This window comes from Patagioenas fasciata, chromosome 10 (genome assembly GCF_037038585.1).
Source record: "Patagioenas fasciata isolate bPatFas1 chromosome 10, bPatFas1.hap1, whole genome shotgun sequence".
NCBI lineage: Eukaryota > Metazoa > Chordata > Aves > Columbiformes > Columbidae > Patagioenas > Patagioenas fasciata.
Window position 1 is genome coordinate 7,950,950 of NC_092529.1, and position 20,241 is coordinate 7,971,190.

Genomic DNA, 20,241 nt, shown 5'->3' on the forward strand with positions numbered 1-20,241 from the left:
GATACAGAAAACATCAAGGCAATCCCAAACCCAAAAACATTATTTTAAATTTAGAAACAGGGTTTAATTGGTGGTCTACTTAGTTCTGCATCCTGGCTTGAACAGTGGGGGTATCAAACGCTTCGGAAGAAAAATGCTGCAAATAAGAGAAATCTGAGAAGTCTGCAATCATCGAGACCTGGACAGGCTGGAGAGTTGGGCGGGAAAAAATTTAATGAAATATAACAAGTGAAAGTGCAGAGTCTTGGATCTGGGTAGGAACAGCCCCAGGTTCCAGTATAAGTTGGGGAATGACCTATTAGAGAGCAGTGTAAGGGAAAGGGACCTGGGGGTCCTGGGGACAGCAGGGTGACCAGGAGCCAGCACTGGGCCCTTGTGGCCAGGAAGACCAATGGTACCTGGGGTGGATTAGAAGGGGGGTAGTCAGTAGGTCAGAGAGGTTCTCCTGCCCCTCTACTCTGCCCTGGTGAGACCACACCTGGAATATTGTGTCCAGTCCAGAAGGACAGGAAACTGCTGGAGAGAGTCCAGCACAGGGCAACAAAGATACTGAAGGGAGTGGAGCATCTCCCATGTGAGGAAAGGCTGAGGGAGCTGGGGTTCTGGAGCTTGGAGAAGAGGAGACTGAGGGGTGACTTCACTAATGGTTATAAATATGTAAAGGGTGAGTGTCATGAGGATGGAGCCAGGCTCTTCTCGGTGACAACCAATGGTAGGACAAGGGGTAATGGGTTCAAACTTGAACACAAGAGGTTCCACTTAAAGATGAGAAGAAACAGACACCGGAACAGGCTGCCCAGGGGGGTTGTGGAGTCTCCTTCTCCACAGACATTCAAACCCGCCTGGTCACCTTCCTGTGTAACCTCATCTGGGTGTTCCTGCTCCGACAGGGGGATTGGACTGGATGAGCTTTTGAGATCCCTTCCAACCCCCGACATTCTGGGATTCTGTGATCTGGTCAAACCCATCCACACGGGAGAGTTCCTTTAACTGATTTCTAGCTCTACCTATAGAATAGAAACAAGCCAAACTTTAATTACAGTAAGCTTTTACATACAAATGGAATACATGTAGGTTTTAAAAATTTGGAAAGCAGCAATTTACTTTGGAGTAATGTAATTTTATTTAATTGCTTCTAATTAAAATTATTCTACAAATGTAAAACAAATGTGCCTATTAATTCTCTGCATCAACTAAATTTAGATATCAACTGAATAGCTTATTCACAGTATTTACTTTAATTATTGCAATACTTTTGGAACTTTGATGACTTTAAAAGTTTTGGGACTTGATACCAAATAATGGTTTCTGCTGCATAAAGCAAAATAATCTTTCAAACTCCCAGTGCCTTTGTACTTTGGATGTGACTCACTAAATTTACATTTTGTGAAAGTACATGTAGGAGTAAAAGCACTTATGTATTATCAAGAAATATGACATTATAATCCCATGAAGTTACTACTTATAGAAAAACACAAAACTGTTCCCATTCTCTTCCATACCTAAGTGTAAAGTGAATACTTTCCATTAACTTTACCTTCTATTAACTTCATAAAGGACACTTCATGTTTTTGCATATATTTTCAACTCCACTTTTAGCAAAAAGTTTTTAAATTGCCCATGAAACATAAAAATTGGAAATATTTTTTCGATAAAAGTTCTCACCTGAAAATAATTTTTGCATTTAAAACTATTAATTGATTTGTGTCAAATCTGACAAAAAGATGCAGCCAAGGTTGGGTAGGAAAATTAAACAAGAAATTAAGAAAATTCTGCAAACATTATTTTATAAATAGACCTACATAAAGCCAAAAAAAAAAAAAAAAAAAGGAAAGGTCATTTCTTTAATGTCTTGATTTATCTTCCTTACCCTCTCTCTACGTTTTTACTGTCTAGTTTCTCATGTGGCTTTTCAAACACCAACAGACCAACCAATCAAATACAACAGAGAGGCAGTGTGCTGGTCTGAGGTGAAATTTCCTAACTGAAAAGTCATTGCTAGATTCTACTTCTAAGATATTGTCTTCATGCAGATACGCCTTTTTTTTCTCTCAATTCTTTAATACTCAAAAGTTCCAGTCTGTCACAAGAGGGGGTTATGCTTGATTTATTTTGCAAGGAGATGGCATTACCATGGGGTTCGGGCATCCTGTGTAGCTCACCCCACTAACAGTGAACAGCCAGAGAAGGGGGAATGCAGAAATTCCAGCTGCAGGTGGCTGTAAACTTCACAGAGTCCCTCAGCCACCAGTGTTCACCCCTGAACTGTGTGTACAAGAGTAAAGAGGTTACTTTCCATTTTACCGTCGGTTTTTTTTTCCTCACTTGCTTAAGACGACAGACTAGAGCAGCGCCCTGGAGGAGTGCTGGAAATCAGGAAAACAATTGTATTTAAAAGAACTGGGTTGTAAAAGTGAGTTCAATTAGAAAAATGACCTTAAAAAAAACCCAAACCACAAATAACGTACAAAATGTGACATATGGCTACAGGCTAAAAGCTTGGAAGCTTCTTGAGAAGCTCATGTGGAGGGGCTGGTTGTGGAAATGAGGAGACCCCCCCAGGACAGTAGCACCCCCAGCCCCTTCTCCTCATATTACCATGAGTTTCTTCAAAGCAACCGGTTCAAAGAGTTGAGTAAAGAAGGTGACAAATGGCCACCTTCGGCCATAGATGTATTAAAAAAACATTGATCTCAAGTTTCACTATTTCAGCAATGTGGTATCTCTATCAGTGAAACCACATTTACCTCTGCTTAATGAAATTTAAGCCAAATCACTACTAAAGATCAGAATGAGATAATTTATGCCATGGTAAAGCATTAATAAAAAAAACCCAACTATATTGTAGTGACAGTAGCACACAGTAAACTGCTTTTCTCACAGCAATTTACTTCTTTGCATCACTGTATGGCACTGAATGTATTCCCAGGGCACCTTAGAAGCACTTTTGCAGCGTTAATAATAGACCATTTAATTCCTCCAGTTGATTTCTAAACCCTAATTAGGTTTTAATTCATGATATAATGTAACCTTTCATTCCCATAGCCCATATTCTTATGGAAACAGGAATTTATCTTCCTAAACTAAAAGTTTTTACATCCAAGATTGCTGGTTTATGGTGTTCTTTCTGCTTGTTTACCATCTCCCTCAAACTATTTTAAAATCAATCAAACCGTTTATTATCGAAACACTCTTGTTTGCCCATATCTGCTTATTCTTCTCAGCTAGCAATGGCTTGGTGTTGGAAGTGTTTCACATCTAAGGCCAGAGCTGGTAATGTTCCACGAATTACTATCTCAAGCCACATCAAAAGATCCTCTACACCAGGAACCTTGTCCTCAAACAGCCTTTAAGAGTTTCAACATGAAACACTGAATAAACTGCTCATTCCAGTGCACATCTGTAAAGAGACAAGGTCCAGCTAATGGGGGCTCATTGTCTTTATTTGACTTCTCCAATGTTTGGATTGCCACAGTACTTGACTCAAAGCCTTCCTGTGTAACCTCATCTGGGTGTTCTGCTCTGGCGGGGGGATTGGACTGGATGATCTTTCAAGGTCCCTTCCAATCCCTGACATTCTGGGATTCTGTGAAGGGTTTCTACAGGACAGCTGCTTCTACTGTCAAAAACCAAACCAAACCACCCACCAGCACCCACACAAACCTGCTGCTTTTTCCTTATGATTCTTATTCAATTTTCTACTGTACCAGGTGTAAGCTTGGTACATCCATCTCCAAAATCTCTGTGATCTTAGACTAGAACAAGAACTGAAATTATGGTGGAACAAGAACTGGAGGAGAACAGAAATAAGGGAAGAATCAAGCTGAAATCAGAGTTAGAATAGAACAGAATTCCTCATGAGTACACCCCCAGCCAACCGGCCCAGAGTGACCACCTTCACCTTGGCGAACTTAAGTCGTCGGGCCATGGGTTGGTGCTAGTGTTAGGTTATGGTTGGACTCTATGATTTTGAGGGTCTCTTCTAACCAGAATCATTTTATGATTCTCTGAACTGCCTCCTGCCCCCAGCCACTGGCACTGGAGAAACATTTCAGGATCCTCCCAATTACCTACGCTGAAGAGGAGAATAAGACATTGTGAAATGTTATTCTTCTGGTTCTTCATCAAAGTTTAATTTGTTTTGTTCTAAATGTCAGCGAAAAATAGAGTCAAGCAAGAAAAAATTACAAGAATTTTCCTCTCTGCCATATAGCGGTGCCTGGATGGACTGACAGGTGATACAACACTCGGAGATTCCTCCTGGCCTAGGGAGGTTTGAAAACACCATTTCATCGCAGCGTTACCATTGCCAATTGTACCAAACCTGCAGCGCAAGTCAAAGAAATCAACTGCGATTTTTTCAATTCCTATTTTTTTATAGAGCAGTACATATTATTCATGCTAAAAGACATGCTGGGATCTTTTAGTTTACTGATCTCATTATAAGCAAACATGATAGCAATTTGATTTTGCCTGCCACAAAATGAACAGCATATTCAGTTTTCAACATCTCCCAAAAAACTTCTCTGGTTATAATTTGAGTTTAAACTTTCACAGCATGATCATTACCATAAACAATCTGCCAAATGTCCAGAAAACAGACTCTGCCCTTGTAATCTACCATTAGAAAACTCCAAATAAATAAATATGGTCATTTCAGCTTTGCTTTTACTTCGCTCTCAAGGATTTTGAAAGACAAGGTGAAAAGTAATCCTTTCAAATAAACTAAAGATTTTAAACAACCCAAAGAATGCTTCCAGACATTTCTCTTTTGAGCATACCTTAATAAATCTCTCAGAATAAAGAAAACTTTAAGGTAAATAAATAGTGTCATTGAGGATAAAGAATTAGGGAAGGGATCTAAGCATTACAAAATTATATTCATGTTTTATGTCAATTGATTCTGTCTACCTAATCATTTTAAAAGTTTTACTTCTTCAGGAAAGAGAGGCAAATATCATTTTAAAATACGATACAACAATTTCAGTTTAATAATACATATGTAAATACTAAATGTGCAGATAATGGAATTTGTATGAAAAATATAAAAAGCATTGCTCTTCATCATTAAACTCAAGATAATCAGCATATTCTGCTGAAGATTCAATTAAAAAGCAATATTCCAAATTTATTACTCAGTTGTAAATATCAATTCAGTTTGCATGCAAGCAATATAAATTTGCAGTAAACAGCTAAATCATTCTGGAAAAGAAAATTTCCCCTGTAGACAAACAGCAACAGAGAAAGTAAACAACAGAAATGCCACAACACTTCAACACTTCTCTGAAATAAAGAATTTGTGGTACAACATCTCATGCCTTAACAAACCAATTGAACTGATAAAAATCTATTACAATCAAGAAGCACCATGAAAAACTACATGGTTATCTGGTTATCAAATGTTATTAGTTATTGCTTAAAAACTATGTTAATAGTTTTGTGCCATATGGGAGATGGGAAGGGTCTGTCAGACCACAATACTGCTGAAAATTTCCTCATCAAGCTTGACAGAAAACCAAATAAACAGATTGACAGATACACAGAAATTGCACACGCCTCATTTCCTTAAAAATAAATAAATACATGAACCAGACTAAAAATAAGTTCTTACTAATAATTATCACCACATCTATGATGGTGACTATTATAGCACCCACAGACTTCAACATGATTTGTATTTCACAGAAAACAAACGAAAGTAGAGCATGCCCTACAGGGCTTGGGGAAACCAAAGGGAGAAGAATCAAGAGCATCTGTCTCCTCTGCTTTTACGGTAATACTTGGTTCATGTCTCACCAGGTGTCCTGACTGCACTAGAGAGTTCCAACAGCCTAAAGAGCTCACGGGGGTGAGTTCCCGCACCCGGATGAAGCAAATAAGGGAAGATGGGGGCAGCAGGGCAGGGAATGAAGACGGGCTTTTAAAACCTGATTAACTTAGCGCTGGCTTTGCAAAGCCAAGCCTGGCAGCAGCTCCAGAACTGCGGTCACAGGGGACCAGCAGCGTGGGCAGAGCGAGGACATGTTGTCCCCGTTGTCCCAGGCAGGGGCCATGGAGCTGCAGTGCCCACCAGGCAGGACCAGCCCCTCCAGCCCCACGTGCTGCCCTAAGTGGGAACAGACGTGATTGTCATGTTTTTCTCTCCTAAGTTCCTCTTCATTGTTTTCATCTTTTCTACTTGGCGTATAGGAACAGTATAATACCAAGTCTGAACTAAATTTCTCCATGACTATAAAAATATTTTTGATTAAACAGATGTCAGCAAAATTTTATGGAGTGAAAATTGAGTAACAGATGGTGAGGTCTGTGGAGTTCAAAGAGACTGTATTTTATTAAAAAGGAAATTTGAGGAAAATAAGTATTTTGCTGGAAATATTGATGCAGTGTTTAAGCAAATGTAAAAATATTCCTACTTGACAGAAAACAGTAAGTTTTAAAAAAACAATGAAAATAGAGGTACTCATGCCATAAACCTCAGACCATTAAAAAAGGCATTTTATTCTGCTTCCTTTTTACTGAATACAGCCTTTCATGCATGAAATGGTTCTCAAGAAAAAGAAAAAACCTTCATGGAGGACAAAAAACCCCAGCTAGCAAAACAAAAATAACAATGACCTTGATTAAAGATCCTTTATGTGACACATAAGCTATTGTGAAAGCAAGTTTAGGAATACTTAACCACAGGATAATCAATAGTTATCTCAAACTTATCCTATTGTAAGTATTGAACAAAACCACAAATACTGGCATATGCCCTATAGGAAATGAGACTGAGAAGGACAATAACTCGCAACTACCATTAACATATGACCTCTTTTCTGCCTTTACCACTTAAACCAGTAGAAAAACATTGTCACCAGTGGAATACAGACAGAGCCACGGAAATGAAAATAATGGCACAAATGTAATTACTGTAGTATAATACGATTTCTCTCCCTATTCCTATGGCTCTCAAGTCTTTCTTTCAAGGTGGTATTTTTAACATTATATCACATCACTGGGTATCTTACACTTGTACAGAGAGACCAAATAAAAATATGAAAAAGTTATTGGATAAATGTTTCTACCAAAATAATTCCGGCCATGTTTAGTGCAGCACTCCACAGCCTCCTCAAGGAAAAGAAACATTCGGGTACTGATGAGATTCAAGTATCTTGAAAACACATACGTGTTGTCTAAAATATTTTCACAGTGCTTTTAGACCTAAAAATTCTGTATTTAAACAAGCACAAAAAAGAAACATTGATGGGCAGAGGGGGAGTGTGTTACTTACTCTTATGTACGAGCTTCTTTTAGCAGTTTTCCATATTGGCTAAAATTGAAGTTGTATCTTATGTTGAGAATATCAAAAAAATCAAGGCAAGAGACAGAAATTCATCAGACAAATGAGAGACTAGACATAAAAGAAAATGCAGCTTATACATCTCGGGCATCATCTTTTAGAGCTATTCTTTATCTTCTGAAGGCAAATACGACAATCGGTCTACAAAAATCCTGAAACAATTACCCAAATACCACCTCCTTTATCTTCAGCTGTTCAAGGATCCTGTAGTTTTCCAAAGAACTCTTAAACACAGGACGTTCTGGTTTTTCAAGTATTCAATGTTAATGGCATGAAAATATCACTCCAAATTTGGAAAAGAGATTTTAAAAGCTTGACCCAAACTGATAACCTCGGCTAAGATTTTCATTTCTGGATATTTCAGATAAAATAGCTGAGGATTTACAAAGAGGAGAAGCCAGTTTTACAGCAAGCAAAAGGGTAGTATTTTAAATTGTGATAAAATCATCAAATATAAATGCCACAAGTTAATGTGTCAGGGTGTATTTTTGAAAGGAAGGCTCATAATGTGCAGGTTCACTATAATATTAAAGTTGAACCGATGGCACAAGGAATGATCATTGGTTCAAAATCTACATGGAATCTATATTTAAGCTCTACACAAGAGGCAGTTCAGGAGGTAGAAATATCCTAAGGAAGGTCTCATTCTCATCAGTGCCAATGCTGAAAGAAGCATTCATAAATCCCTCTCTCACATTTGAATCTGCAACAGCAGGGGATTCACATTTAAAAAAAAAGGGGGGGGGGGCGGAAATTAAAATCAGCTTTTATTTCACAGGGAGAAAGCTGGCATGTAGCAGAAAGAGAAGAATGAAAATCACTTTAAAGATCAGTGCATTGTAGCACTTCTCTAGGTTTTGAAAGCAGAAAATACATGTTCCCCAATTGGGATAAGTCATCTTTTTTTCTGTGTTGACGTAAGAAGTATTAACTGTCATCCCTCGTTTTCTGACATGCTTTAGGGTTCATTGTGAATGTGGGAAAGGAGATTATTTGACCTCTTGAAGAGAAGGAAAAGGTAACGGTGAAGAGAGAGAGATCACTTCTCCATATTCAATAGCAGTGTTATGGGGTCCTGGTCCAATATTTGAGGGCCAAACCTGATTTGTATCAATATGCATAATGCTCCCACAATTGAATGATCTTATTTAGAAATAAAAATAATTTGTTAAAAGCATCATTTTTAGGGCATCCCAACAGCTAATTGTTGTCATATTGCAACCAGAAGTTTCTAAAGAGCTGCCCATTGAACACTTTCACTGCAAGATATTGTTTAGATAAAATATCACATCCATCCTGCACAATGTTTGTACTGGAGAGGATAGTACACTGAAAAGATACAATTCTCAGCCTATAATAATAATTACAATATTATGTGGGAGTTAAATCAGTCAATTGTTAGAGTTCAGTGTGTAAAAGCTTTTGAATACAGAAAACCAAGAATGACTTTTTTCTGGCTTATACCAATCCTGTAGTTACTACTGAGTGTATAGTCCTATCTTTGCTGAGAATTCATACCATTTAGAACTACCAGTATAACTACAGTGGTGCTAACAGCAGTGAGAAAACACACCATTAGGCAGGACTAGATTATCTGGATACAAAAATTTAGGGCAGATTCCAGCTATTTTGACAGAGAATGCTGTACTTTTTTATTTTATTTTAATTTACAGGACACTATCCTGCACATTGGGAATGTCAATGGACTTCTGCAAGCAGCACAATGTTTGTGATACTGCTCGTTATCATTGCTGACTCCAAGACTCCTATCACAACAAGATGAGAAGGAAACTGTCTCACCAAATGCAGCTTTGCATTAAAGGGCTTTTTAATGGAAGCTGAAAAACACCGCAAACTGTTCAAGATGTTGATTAAAAAAAGAAACCAAACAGTTAAGATCTGCCTGATTAATTGCTCTACTTAGCTAATTTGATAAGCTCTCAGTCAGTTTTCCATGCCTCCCTCATTGGCTTGATCTACTTTGTAAATTAATCTAATTATGAACACCTGCAATCAAAAGCCCCATCTCTGCAGAGGTTATATGACTCTTATTCATCCACAGCATTTTTCAAAAGGTCAATTAAAAAAACACCATCTTGTCACACAAAGCATTTCTGAGATCCAAGGCAGGCCGGTAACACGGGTCATATTCAGGAAATACAGAACCCTCCCTGCACTCTCCAATGTTTGATTCCTGCTCCATTTACTAACATAAACTGCATTCTTCAAGAGAATTCTAATAAAAACTACATTAGAGCAGACAAAAGATGACAAATGACTCGAAGCAATTGCAATCCCCAAACCACATTAATCAGATAAGCCATACATCAGAAGGTGAATAATAATGCCAGGTTCAATTTAGAGTTCCATGAGTATCTGAAAATAAACTGAGGACTTCAAAAAGCAAGCTCAGTATTTTTATACCAAATTAGAAGCATGAAAACTCGCAAAACTATTTTGAAAAAAACAAAAGTTCAGCATCATCTACAGTGGACACATTTCCGATAAAGAAAGATTACCTGTGTATTTCCAAGTCTAGGTGTATGGCTTATCCTTGACTCACAACTGAGAAGCAATCCGTTGATAGTTGCACCAGTTCTTCATACAGCAAGAATTCTTTGCAAATACAGGGCACATACAAAAGTTGCAATGCGGTAATTTTGAAAGTACAAACTCTAAACTGATTTTCATTTTAAAAACAGTTGTACTGACAGCTTTAGTTGATCTCTGATTGCTATTTCATTCTAATTTTTTCTTGTGAATGTAAATTACAAACAAAAGTAAGCACGAGATTTATCTGACCATGCACATTTTTACACTAGATTTGTAATTCCTTTTCACGAAGTATTTTGTGCGCATAATTTTAAATATTCTGTTTTAATCATTTTCTCCCTCTCAAAACCATTACAGAAAAATTGGGCAGCATAAAAAGAATTTTTCCATCAAAATCAGAAAAGTTATAGTTCATTTTATCTGGGTTTTTGTGCTAAACTTGATAAAAATGTGTTAAAAAAAAAAGAATTAGACCGACAATAATAGTGTCAGACTTGCCTAACTCATAAAAATAATTTCCATTAGTGAAATTGAACTATAAACCCTTGAGATTACAATGGTCTCTTGCATTTGTTGTAAGAAATTTTTTACCTAAGCAATGCCAAGCTTGGGGCCTTATGCAATAATTGTGTAAAAAAAGCTGATGAACCCCTGCCTTAGAGAACATCTACAGAGCTTGCAGGGATTACTGCCAGATGGACTCTAAAGTGAAAGACACTTTTATCATACCTCAGAGCACAAAATATTGGGGAAATATTTTAAAGCTGAGAATATAGGAAAGTAAAATTTATTAATAGAGCTATTAACTGTCTTTGTGGGGCTCCCAGATCAATTAAATTGGCAGAGTCAGTGCTAAGATTCTCACCACCTTTCCAAACCTCCAGCAAGCAGCAGCAAAATAGTAGAACTACTCCAAGTATCACTATGTTGTACGAAAGACTATGGAAAAAACTCGCGCATTACATGGAAAAGTTACTAGAATCATGAAAAAGCGTATAAAACAATTTTTAAAAATGAAAATGAAGGAACTTTGGCGTTATAAGACCTGACAGATGTTAAGCTTTTGTTCTCACATTATCTGTTCTTCTGGAGCAATGAGTAATTAAACGTAATGTGCAATTGAGGAAGGGCTTGTCCTTAGTTCCAGCCTGTGAAGATGTACATAAACCTTGACCGCTGGCTGGTCCAGACCCTGCCAAACCAACCTGTTCCCATGGGTTCATGTGCCTTGTCCAAGGCCAGCCAACACACTGGTGTTAAACATTTCTATTTGGGAAGCAGCAGTATATTTATGAATGTGGCTACACTCTCAGAAATACCAAGATGCAGCTTAACTGATGGGGTCTATTGATTACCTTGACAGCTTAATAAAGCAGATTTTCAATGGCTGCCTGACCTGAAGTGAACTAGGGCAGGAGATTAAAAGCCCCCATTCCTTAAAGCCTCAGCCACTCCTCTGACATCCCTAATCCCATCAGCTAGGGAAAGCTGTTGATTAACTTCTGCTCTCAGAGGTCACCAAATAGCATAGACATCCTTTGGCAGGTAAGGGAGAGCTTATGAGGTAGGAGATGGGCAAAAGAAAAGCAAAAAAAGGAGAGGTGGAACCACATGAGGATTCAAGCTACTTCCAGTAAAAAGCAAGAGGAAAAATATTTAAAGTTCTGTATCAGTAAACCCAGAAATACAGAAGGTGGTTTTCTACTTAATAGCTCAAAAAAAAAAATAAGAGAACACAGTTGGAAAACATTTGATAAATGTAAGGCTTCATTCCAAAAGCTGGTTTATTTTCATGTTGTATACAGAATAAAAATAGTGATTTGCTACTATTTGGAAGAGAAGGGGAACAGAAGAAACGTGTGCTGCCTTGGAGGAGCACAGGGGCTTCTTTTGTCTATACAAAATGAGTTTATAAAAATATTGTTAACTGAAATATTTTAAGAAGAGCAGAACAGTTGCCCACTATGGAGAGTTACTTAGCACAGATAAAGAGCCTGAAAACACAAAGTCTGGACAAAATGGGATTCACTAGAGCCCAGGCTGGGCTCTTTGTGTTATTGTTTGAATCTTCTTGCCATTTGAGGACCAGCACAAATTAGGATGCTTCTGCATTACTTAAACTACAAAAACGTCCCTGTCCTGCTTGCAGTTTTAAACATAACTGTCGAAACTTTGAGGCCATTACCAGATTCTTCGCAGATTTTTAAAATGAATTTTGCACCAGATATTGTACAAAACTGGAAATTTGTCACTAATTTAATACAAAAAACCTGAAGTCAGTGTATTTATGATCACTTCAAATGACTGACAAAATATCACAATAACCCCTGGAATTATCATGTCTATAACTTAACAAGATGAAATTAGGCTTACCATGAACATAGCCCACAGCGTGACGCAATCTTTGTGCCACAGCATGCAAGCCCTAATAAAAACAGAATAAGTTGTTTTAATTTTGGAAATTAAAATTATTACTACATGCAACTAATGTAAAATCAGAGAAAAAAAACCCAAGCAGTCTAACCATTTAAGAGCATCTGGTTTCACTTAGATCCAAATATTTTTGTTGCACAATTAATAAAATTAACCTCATCTCTTCTGTATTATTCCCTAACTGCAAATTTAAAAGTGAGTTTTTAAAAAAAAAAATCTAAGACACCTTCCAACATAACTGAAATATTAAAAATTGTTGAACTACAAACCAAACCAAAATAAAATAATAATACGTGTAAAAGCTATTACATTTGTTGCCATTTATAATTATTCTGTAGCAGTACTGAGGTCCATGAGTCTTAAATAGAACTGATAACCTCAATTTTCCTCAGAATCAAATATTTTGAGGGGGGAAAGGTCTAGTAAGTAATTATATGCAAAAATCAGGGTATATGAAAGTTCTACTCAGTTACTTTTGGAAGAGATGAAAACAAACATCTCTTCCAAGACAAACATCCAGATATCACTTCAGTTCACAAATTTAACTACAGGATTATCAAATTTCCAACAAAAAATCTATTTAAAAACCTTCTGGAGATGATTTTAAGTAAGCAGAGGCATAATACTGCGTGTGTATAGTATTTGTCAAAATAAGTTGATAAACGCACAGTCTCGTTACCATCTTAACACCAGACAAGCAATGGCTGCACTAAGCTGTGAGATGCAGCTTCATGGCAAGGCCGCCTCACAGAGTTTCACAATAGGTACATTCTATATCAATTTCTCTTTCACCTTTTCAAAGCACTATTGGAACGGAACAAGATGACACACAGACTGAATGTACGTTACGCTATCAACAGTCAAAAAGCAATTCTTTGGATCTACGAGTTTCACTGTGAACACTACACTCCTATTCAGGTCAGAAATTAAAAGGACAATACAACTTATTTGAGAGTTAAGACTAAGTCAGGCAGGTGACACATCAAATGAAATCTGGCCAATAAATGGGCTAATCCACTTGACAGGAGTGCCATAGAATCTCATTACTGCAAGCGGTCAAAATATCTTTCATCTTATGTCAACAGAAGGACTTGCAGCAGTTCCAAGTCAAACACTTTGCTCCGCTACCCAGGTATCAACATCGCTTGCCCACATTTATTCTGGAGATTTCCTATCACAGAAATACACGAATGTGGCCGAAAACTAGAGCTCTATCATTTTTAATTGCACACACAATACTGGAGCTAAGCTAAAGCAGTCCCTCCTCGCCATGAACCGGCAAAGCAATCTGTGCACTGGACACTATGGCAGGTGATTTGCAGGTAACTCCAAGAACCAAACTGCAAACAAGGAGACATATGGGAGGAAAATAACCACAATAGCTTTAAAGTACAGCAAGTCAAAGTAGCTTTAACAGTGGAGATGATAATGATGCAAAGTAAATTAAAGGAGTAAGAAGGGCACCCCCAGAGCAGGACTGGAAGCAGTGCGGATGGACATGGAGACGGGAACACTTAGCTCTGGTTTACAGACACCTCAGTTTCTCCAGTGCTCATCATGTGGGGCTGAGGTTGCAAAAAGTGTTTTTCCGTCTAACAGTACGGTTATGTTGTTAAATCTCCTGCCTCCATTTGCCTCATCAATAAAGTCCTTCCACTTCTATGAGATGTGCTTTGGGTATAAATTCAGAAGATAATATAAAAAATTCAAATAAATGTCTGATCAGTGGTCTCAATATTATTTCCTTGACTCTATATAAAGACTCAACATCTTCAGACTGAGCAAGATAACAAAACCATAGGCCAGCATTATAAAACTGTGAGTCCCAGAGTAATCACTCCTGGTTTTAAAATCCATTGCTCCCTTGATCAAGGATTATTTAAGGCTCCATCAGATCAATACTACTTTATGCTTTCATCTGGCATTCCTAGAGTTTTGGAAAATTATAGTTGTTAAAGGTGCCACATATTGCTGTAAAGTTCCCTATAAAGGAGTCTGAGCTGAGAAAACCAGTCACTCACAAAATAAAAAAAAAAAAAAAAAAAAAATAGAGTCACACAACATTTATTGTTAAATAAAAAACCTTTGTGCTTCACTGGTTTCCCTAAATAGCTTAACCCCTTGCTGGAGCAAAAATTCAGTTTGCCTGCAATCATTCATTTGCTACAGTTGGCTGAAAATATGAATAACAATACAGAAATTGATAATTAGAGAATTTGCTAGAGAAAAAAATAGTTTATTGATTTTAAGACTGTTCTTGATGAAGGAAAGGTTTCATCTTTCCAAGTCAAACTCAGGATTGAACTATAAAGAAACTGATGTGTGTTCCCATTTATTCAATATCCTGAAAATCTAGGAGAGTCACACAGGTGGCAATGGCAGACTCTTCATCAACAAACCAGTTTTCTTATGAGAAAGAATACAGATTCTTCTTGGGGTTACAAAGGCACAAAAAATTTGGTTAAGTATAAAAGGATGCTTCTAAAAGGGGAGGGAAACAAAAGGTTCTTTTGTCCCTCTTTCAATCAGCTCTGGGATATTTATGTGTTGCAAAATGTCTTGAGAACTTTTTTTCTTTTATTAAAACAACAACAACAAAACACAGAGATACTTCTTTCTATTTTGGGTAGTTTAAGTGGCTTTACAATGTAAGTCAGGGCAGTTACAACCAACTCCAGCCTGTTCCAAGAGCTGTACCTATGCCAGGTGTTTCCCCACAACCAGAATGCATCGATACTTCTTGCAAATGATGCACAATGGCTCCAAGTTCCATGAGCTAATCTGAGGCTTATTAAAGACTGGTTGTAGATCCTCAGAGATGCATCAGTTGCGGATCCACTGATGACAAGTGAAACCTGTAAAATATCACGTGGTGCCCTCTTCTAAGGTTCAGGATACATGCTACGCATGCTTGTTCATCCACCGCTCCACACCCAGCCTTAACCTCATCTCAAGTCAGTACTTCCAACCTACCGTTCTGCGCATATGCTTTTTGTTTGGTTGGCTGGTGCGGCCTTGTTGGTTTGTTTTCATTTTTAAACACTGATGAATGCTCGGGCAAACAAAGAAGGCCTTGTAATGTTGCAGTTAAACACATTTTTTAACTCAGTCTTGAGATTATTTTGTACTGCTAAAATCGCGTTATTTATCTGATATTCTATGACAATTTAGGAATAGTATTCAAATAGGTTTATTTTTAGAAAGCGTACCTCATTCACACATTTTGTAGTGCTGCACGGGGATCACTGATCTATATGCATGACTGCACTGATAAGATCTGCCAACATTCTTTAATAACTGTTTAAATAGTTCTAGTCGTGTGCTTCAAGCAACATACAATTATTCCAACACCTAAAAAGAGCTTTTCCACTTGTGGTATTTTCCACTACTCAGTATGTGCATTCTTGCCATCTGATAGTTAAGATTTTCCATTAATTCCTTTATTTGATTTAGTCCTTTACAGCCAATGGACAAAGCATGTATGAGTAGTTCACAGAAGATAGTTTAAATGTAATTTGCAAAGGCTATAATGAGAGATTCTTATTTTGATGTATAAATCCATGAGATCAGGCTGAAAAATTTGTCATCCATCATTACATATTTATATAAATATAGAAAATGATCTTTGTAAAGACAAACACTTCAACTAAGTTAGAAAGATGACATCAGTATTTGGCATGATACTGAACAAAGCCAAAATTTATACTATAGCTTAGACAGATCAGAGCTGCTTTTTAATTTTCAAATCACAACAGATTCCAGTAAGATATGTTCACTGTAGCATCACTGAATTTCTTTCTGTTTTATGTCCAAATGTCCCAGAACGCTGCTGCTATACAGTAACATCTCTTAAGATAAACAGAAAACAAAACAAAACAAATTTGAATTTGTTAAAATCGTCGTAGATGTAGATTTCAAATCAAGCACAATGCTCTTGTCAATACAAAAGGCAGCAGAGGTTGGGGTGAAGCAGAGATATATAAACCAGCCGTGGTAGGAAGGAAAGGTGTCCTGCTGACACTGGTGCTTTTATTTTGCACAGTGGGAGAGACCTTGAAACCCCACTCTACTTAGCTCTTGCTTCCTAGGTCAAAGTTTACTAATGTTTGAACACTGCATTAATGAAACTTTAGACCAGGTAAAGGAACATGCTGCTTTTCTAAAGTGGACACTCTAGCATCTAACATATACAACGTGAAGACTGTGGCACTAGCAGAATTCCATAATGAACTATGCATCTGCAATTCAAGCCGGTAGAGAAATGAAATCACAACATTTTCAAGTCAGGGAAAACAACAGGAAAGACAAACTACACAGATACTTGGAAAATGCATTACCATAGAAAGAGAATAAATTACTTTTTTCTTTAATCACTGGTTATTGTGAGGAGTTTTGTCTTCCACTACCAGCCCTCTGCAATACTGGCACAGGCCTCTAGTACATCTTCAATTGTTTCCACCTTCCATAAATGTAGTATTATTCTAAGTTTAGCTTGCAATGTGAAATGCATCTCATCCTTCTTATAATTCCCTGGGATTCCAGTATAAGTAATTATAGCATTACAAAACAAAACTGACAGCCTACATGTTCTCTCAGTGTGTCAAAAAGACAGGCAGCAAAGCCTCTCAGTGGTTGCGGTACATCTACTGCCATCTCTCATCAGATGATGAACTGAAAAAAACCAGCAAGTGATGGCTTTCCTTGTTGTATTATAAGAGTCAAGGGCGTTGTTCTAACGAGGTTGTTCTGTCTTTCAGACAAGACCTAGCTAGAAATGGGAGCTGGAAATACTGCCCTCAAAGCCTTCTCGTATCTTTTCAAACGTGCAAACCTGGTGCTTTCCTTTGTCAAAGCGGCTGACATGAAAATCAAGGTGAAATTCCAGGCACCCTGAATCGCTCTTGAAGCTACAAAAAGTTGTGGGCACCAAACAGACAACACTGTTTATATTCTTGGTCATTACAGTTACAGATGTATTAATTAAAATAATCGCATTCATTTTACTTAGAGATCTGCGATCATTGATACCCTCAGAGATGCTTTATTTTGTTGGTGACCTGAGCTGTTTGGAATGAGAAGACAGCAGAGCTGATCATACAACTCTCAAACTCTACAATGTCAAAACCACTTCCAGAAGCAACTACACATCAGTGTTACACAGGAGTCTTGGTTGAGACTTCACAATATACCAAGTACTTCTCTGGGGATATTTTGTCAGTGGAAATGTTACTCTGGTGGACAGAAGGGAAAAGGAGGTTTGGGGTTAGGTTATGGTTTGGGGGGTAGGGTGGGTGATTGCTTGGGTTTTCTTCCTTTTTTTTTTTCTTATTTTTTTACCTTGTCTTTAAAGATGCAGAGTTAGAATGGTACAAAGGCATTCAACACCCAAGAAACAAATACTGACTTCAATCCACAATATCTTTATACACAAAAGGATTTCATACAATGACTATTCCATATGTTAACTCAAGGTAAAAAATACGAATGGACAACTTTACCTGTATCATAGAATCATAAATAGAATCTGATGCTAAAGTTTAGTTGTTGACCTGCACTGTACTTGGTATAGTTAGCGGTTTAAGACATTAATCTGTATTATCTATTTCATTCAAAAGGTCATCTTCTGTAGATTTGGAACAGGGAAAAAAATAAATCATGTGTCTTTTAAGTGGTACGCTTCTTTGTTCCCTGAGGTATACAGTTTTAAAATAAATAATGACACAGGTATTTAAGGTTTTAAATGCTGGAATCAAAGACATATATTTCAAAAGATTCAAGGTGATCTTCAGCCTTCATTTGCCTCAACATTATTTCATAACTCAAGAGGCTAAACTTCTGTTCTTCTGAAATTGTTTCAGTTATAAGAACATTCAGTAGCTCCAAAGGCATAGTACCACCTTTACCACACACACATTAGACATATTTTCTACATATTTCATTTTATTATTAACAAATTGAGCTGGATTTGTAGCAGAAGCTGAACAATTTTGAAGACAAAACAAGTATGACCCAGCTTATCCGCAAACTTCTGCCCTGTTAATATTTACCAGCACTTCATAAACTGGAGTTATTACCAATTCTGTTAATAATTTGCCTGATTCTAGAAGATAATGTGGGCCAGAAGAATCCTCAGATAATAACAACTATAAGGTATTATAAAGCTTTATAGTATCTATGTTGAATATAACTAAGTTGTTTTCTCTCAGAGATAAGTTCAGTGATTCAATAACATTTCTAGACAGTTCAGGGCTGTCCATCCTAGTTCAAAAAGGAATGAGACTCACTTCTTATAAAGATTCAAACACATTATTCATGTTTGAAATTTTCTTTTTTGTTAGAAAAAAAAACGTATTTTCTTATTTCTGAAAGCACAAGTTGAGGACTAACAAAACGCTGCGTTTCAGGCATTCCCAGCTAGAACTCCCACATTTCTCAGGCCCGTAAGGTCTCTGCCCAAGTGTCGCGCTGGCGAGCGTCTGTGCACAGCGTGGCAGCTCCAGCACGGCCAGCAGTGCCCTGAGCAGGAATGGGACGGAGCCTCCACACAATGCTACCTACCGCTGTCGGGCCTCCTGACACCACCACAGCACAGACACCTTTACATGGCTCGTTACGCTAAATCAAACCTCCTGTCAAATATCTGCCAAAAGGAGAGGAAAAAAAGAACCACCACCAAAAAAAAGAATTTGCAAACATTTAGAGGGATGAAATGACATGACCATAGGCTATGATGGCTACAAATAAGACAGACATACTTGTAGTAGACAAAAAAAAAATATATATATATATATAAACACACATCTATATATCTCCATGCCGAGTACATGCAAATCTGTTTCTTGTGCCCTGCGTTACACAACAGCAATGCCTGCAAGGCCTCCGCACAGCAGCAGAACTCAGCAATGGGGTATAAGCAAAACCACAAAGCAAGCAACCCAATTTAGCAAAAAAACAGAAGTTGCTTACTTATCTCAACAAATGAGATGTTTCATGAACGCAGCCGCTCTTCAGCTATTTTCTTTTAGCAAGCATTTTGAAATAGACCTGGCTGCGGGAAAGAAGAGTCCATCATTCTCCCTCAGTAGTCTTAAACTCATCAGCTAGGAACAGTTTTGTTAGCCCAGCCCTGTGGATAAGCCACTCCTTTGTTTCACCTCATTTATAATTTTTCAACATCTTTCCACAAAGCAGAAGTATCATGCCAAAGTATAAATGCTTTTTCCACTGTAGCCATTATTATTAATAAATTGTACATATTCCTCCCAACTTACTTTTTGTACAACTTGCCATTGGTACTTCTGAGTTTTATTTCCCTAACTGTATAATGAATCTTTCTCCTTAGACACAGCCCCTTTCTCTTCTATTTTCTTGATATATGTAAATATACAACAAGAATTTTCAAATCATCTAACAAAACTGGAGATCAACTCCTCATTAGAAATCTCTGCAGCAGCTCCAGGAACCTCAGCCTCCCTTCTGTGATTTTGTTTAAAGAAAAAAGACCATGTAAGTGGTCAAGGAATCATTGACATTTTTATTGTATGGATGTATTTTTTTTAATTCATTCATGAAGAAATATTTAAAGACTCTGTTCAATGACAGAGGATTTAACACTGTTATTACATAACCAGTTCAACAGCTTCCCCCACCATGTACTTTTCTCTGCATGTAAATTTTCTGAAGTTGTTTCTAAGGCAATAACTCCATATCAAAAGCTTAATTTCAGAGTGTGACAGATGACAAATATCTTCTTCCTATTTAAGCGCTCCCCCCACAGTGCTATTCTAGTCTGTGTAGAATATAAATGACTGAAGGAAAAAAAAAAGGGGGGGAGAATTATGAAGTATTTTCGTAATGATCTAGTCAAAAGCATTTTTCAAGGTTTTCCATTAAAATTCACATTTAAGAGAGAA

The 20,241-nt window shown here is 37.4% G+C and overlaps 1 protein-coding gene across 16 annotated transcripts in view; it reads right to left on the reverse strand.

Moving 5' to 3' along the window:
- The window catches only part of ATP2B2 (ATPase plasma membrane Ca2+ transporting 2), a 393,712-nt gene that overhangs the window by 281,465 nt on the left and 92,006 nt on the right, over nucleotides 1-20,241 (reverse strand). For 2 of the 16 annotated variants that reach the window (XM_071813025.1, XM_071813024.1), the window contains one exon: nucleotides 12,269-12,320. The exons of the other annotated variants lie outside the window; for them this stretch is intronic. The gene's annotated coding sequence lies outside the window, so the exon portion shown is untranslated. The remainder of the gene's footprint in view (nucleotides 1-12,268; nucleotides 12,321-20,241) is intronic. 16 annotated transcript variants of the gene reach the window in all.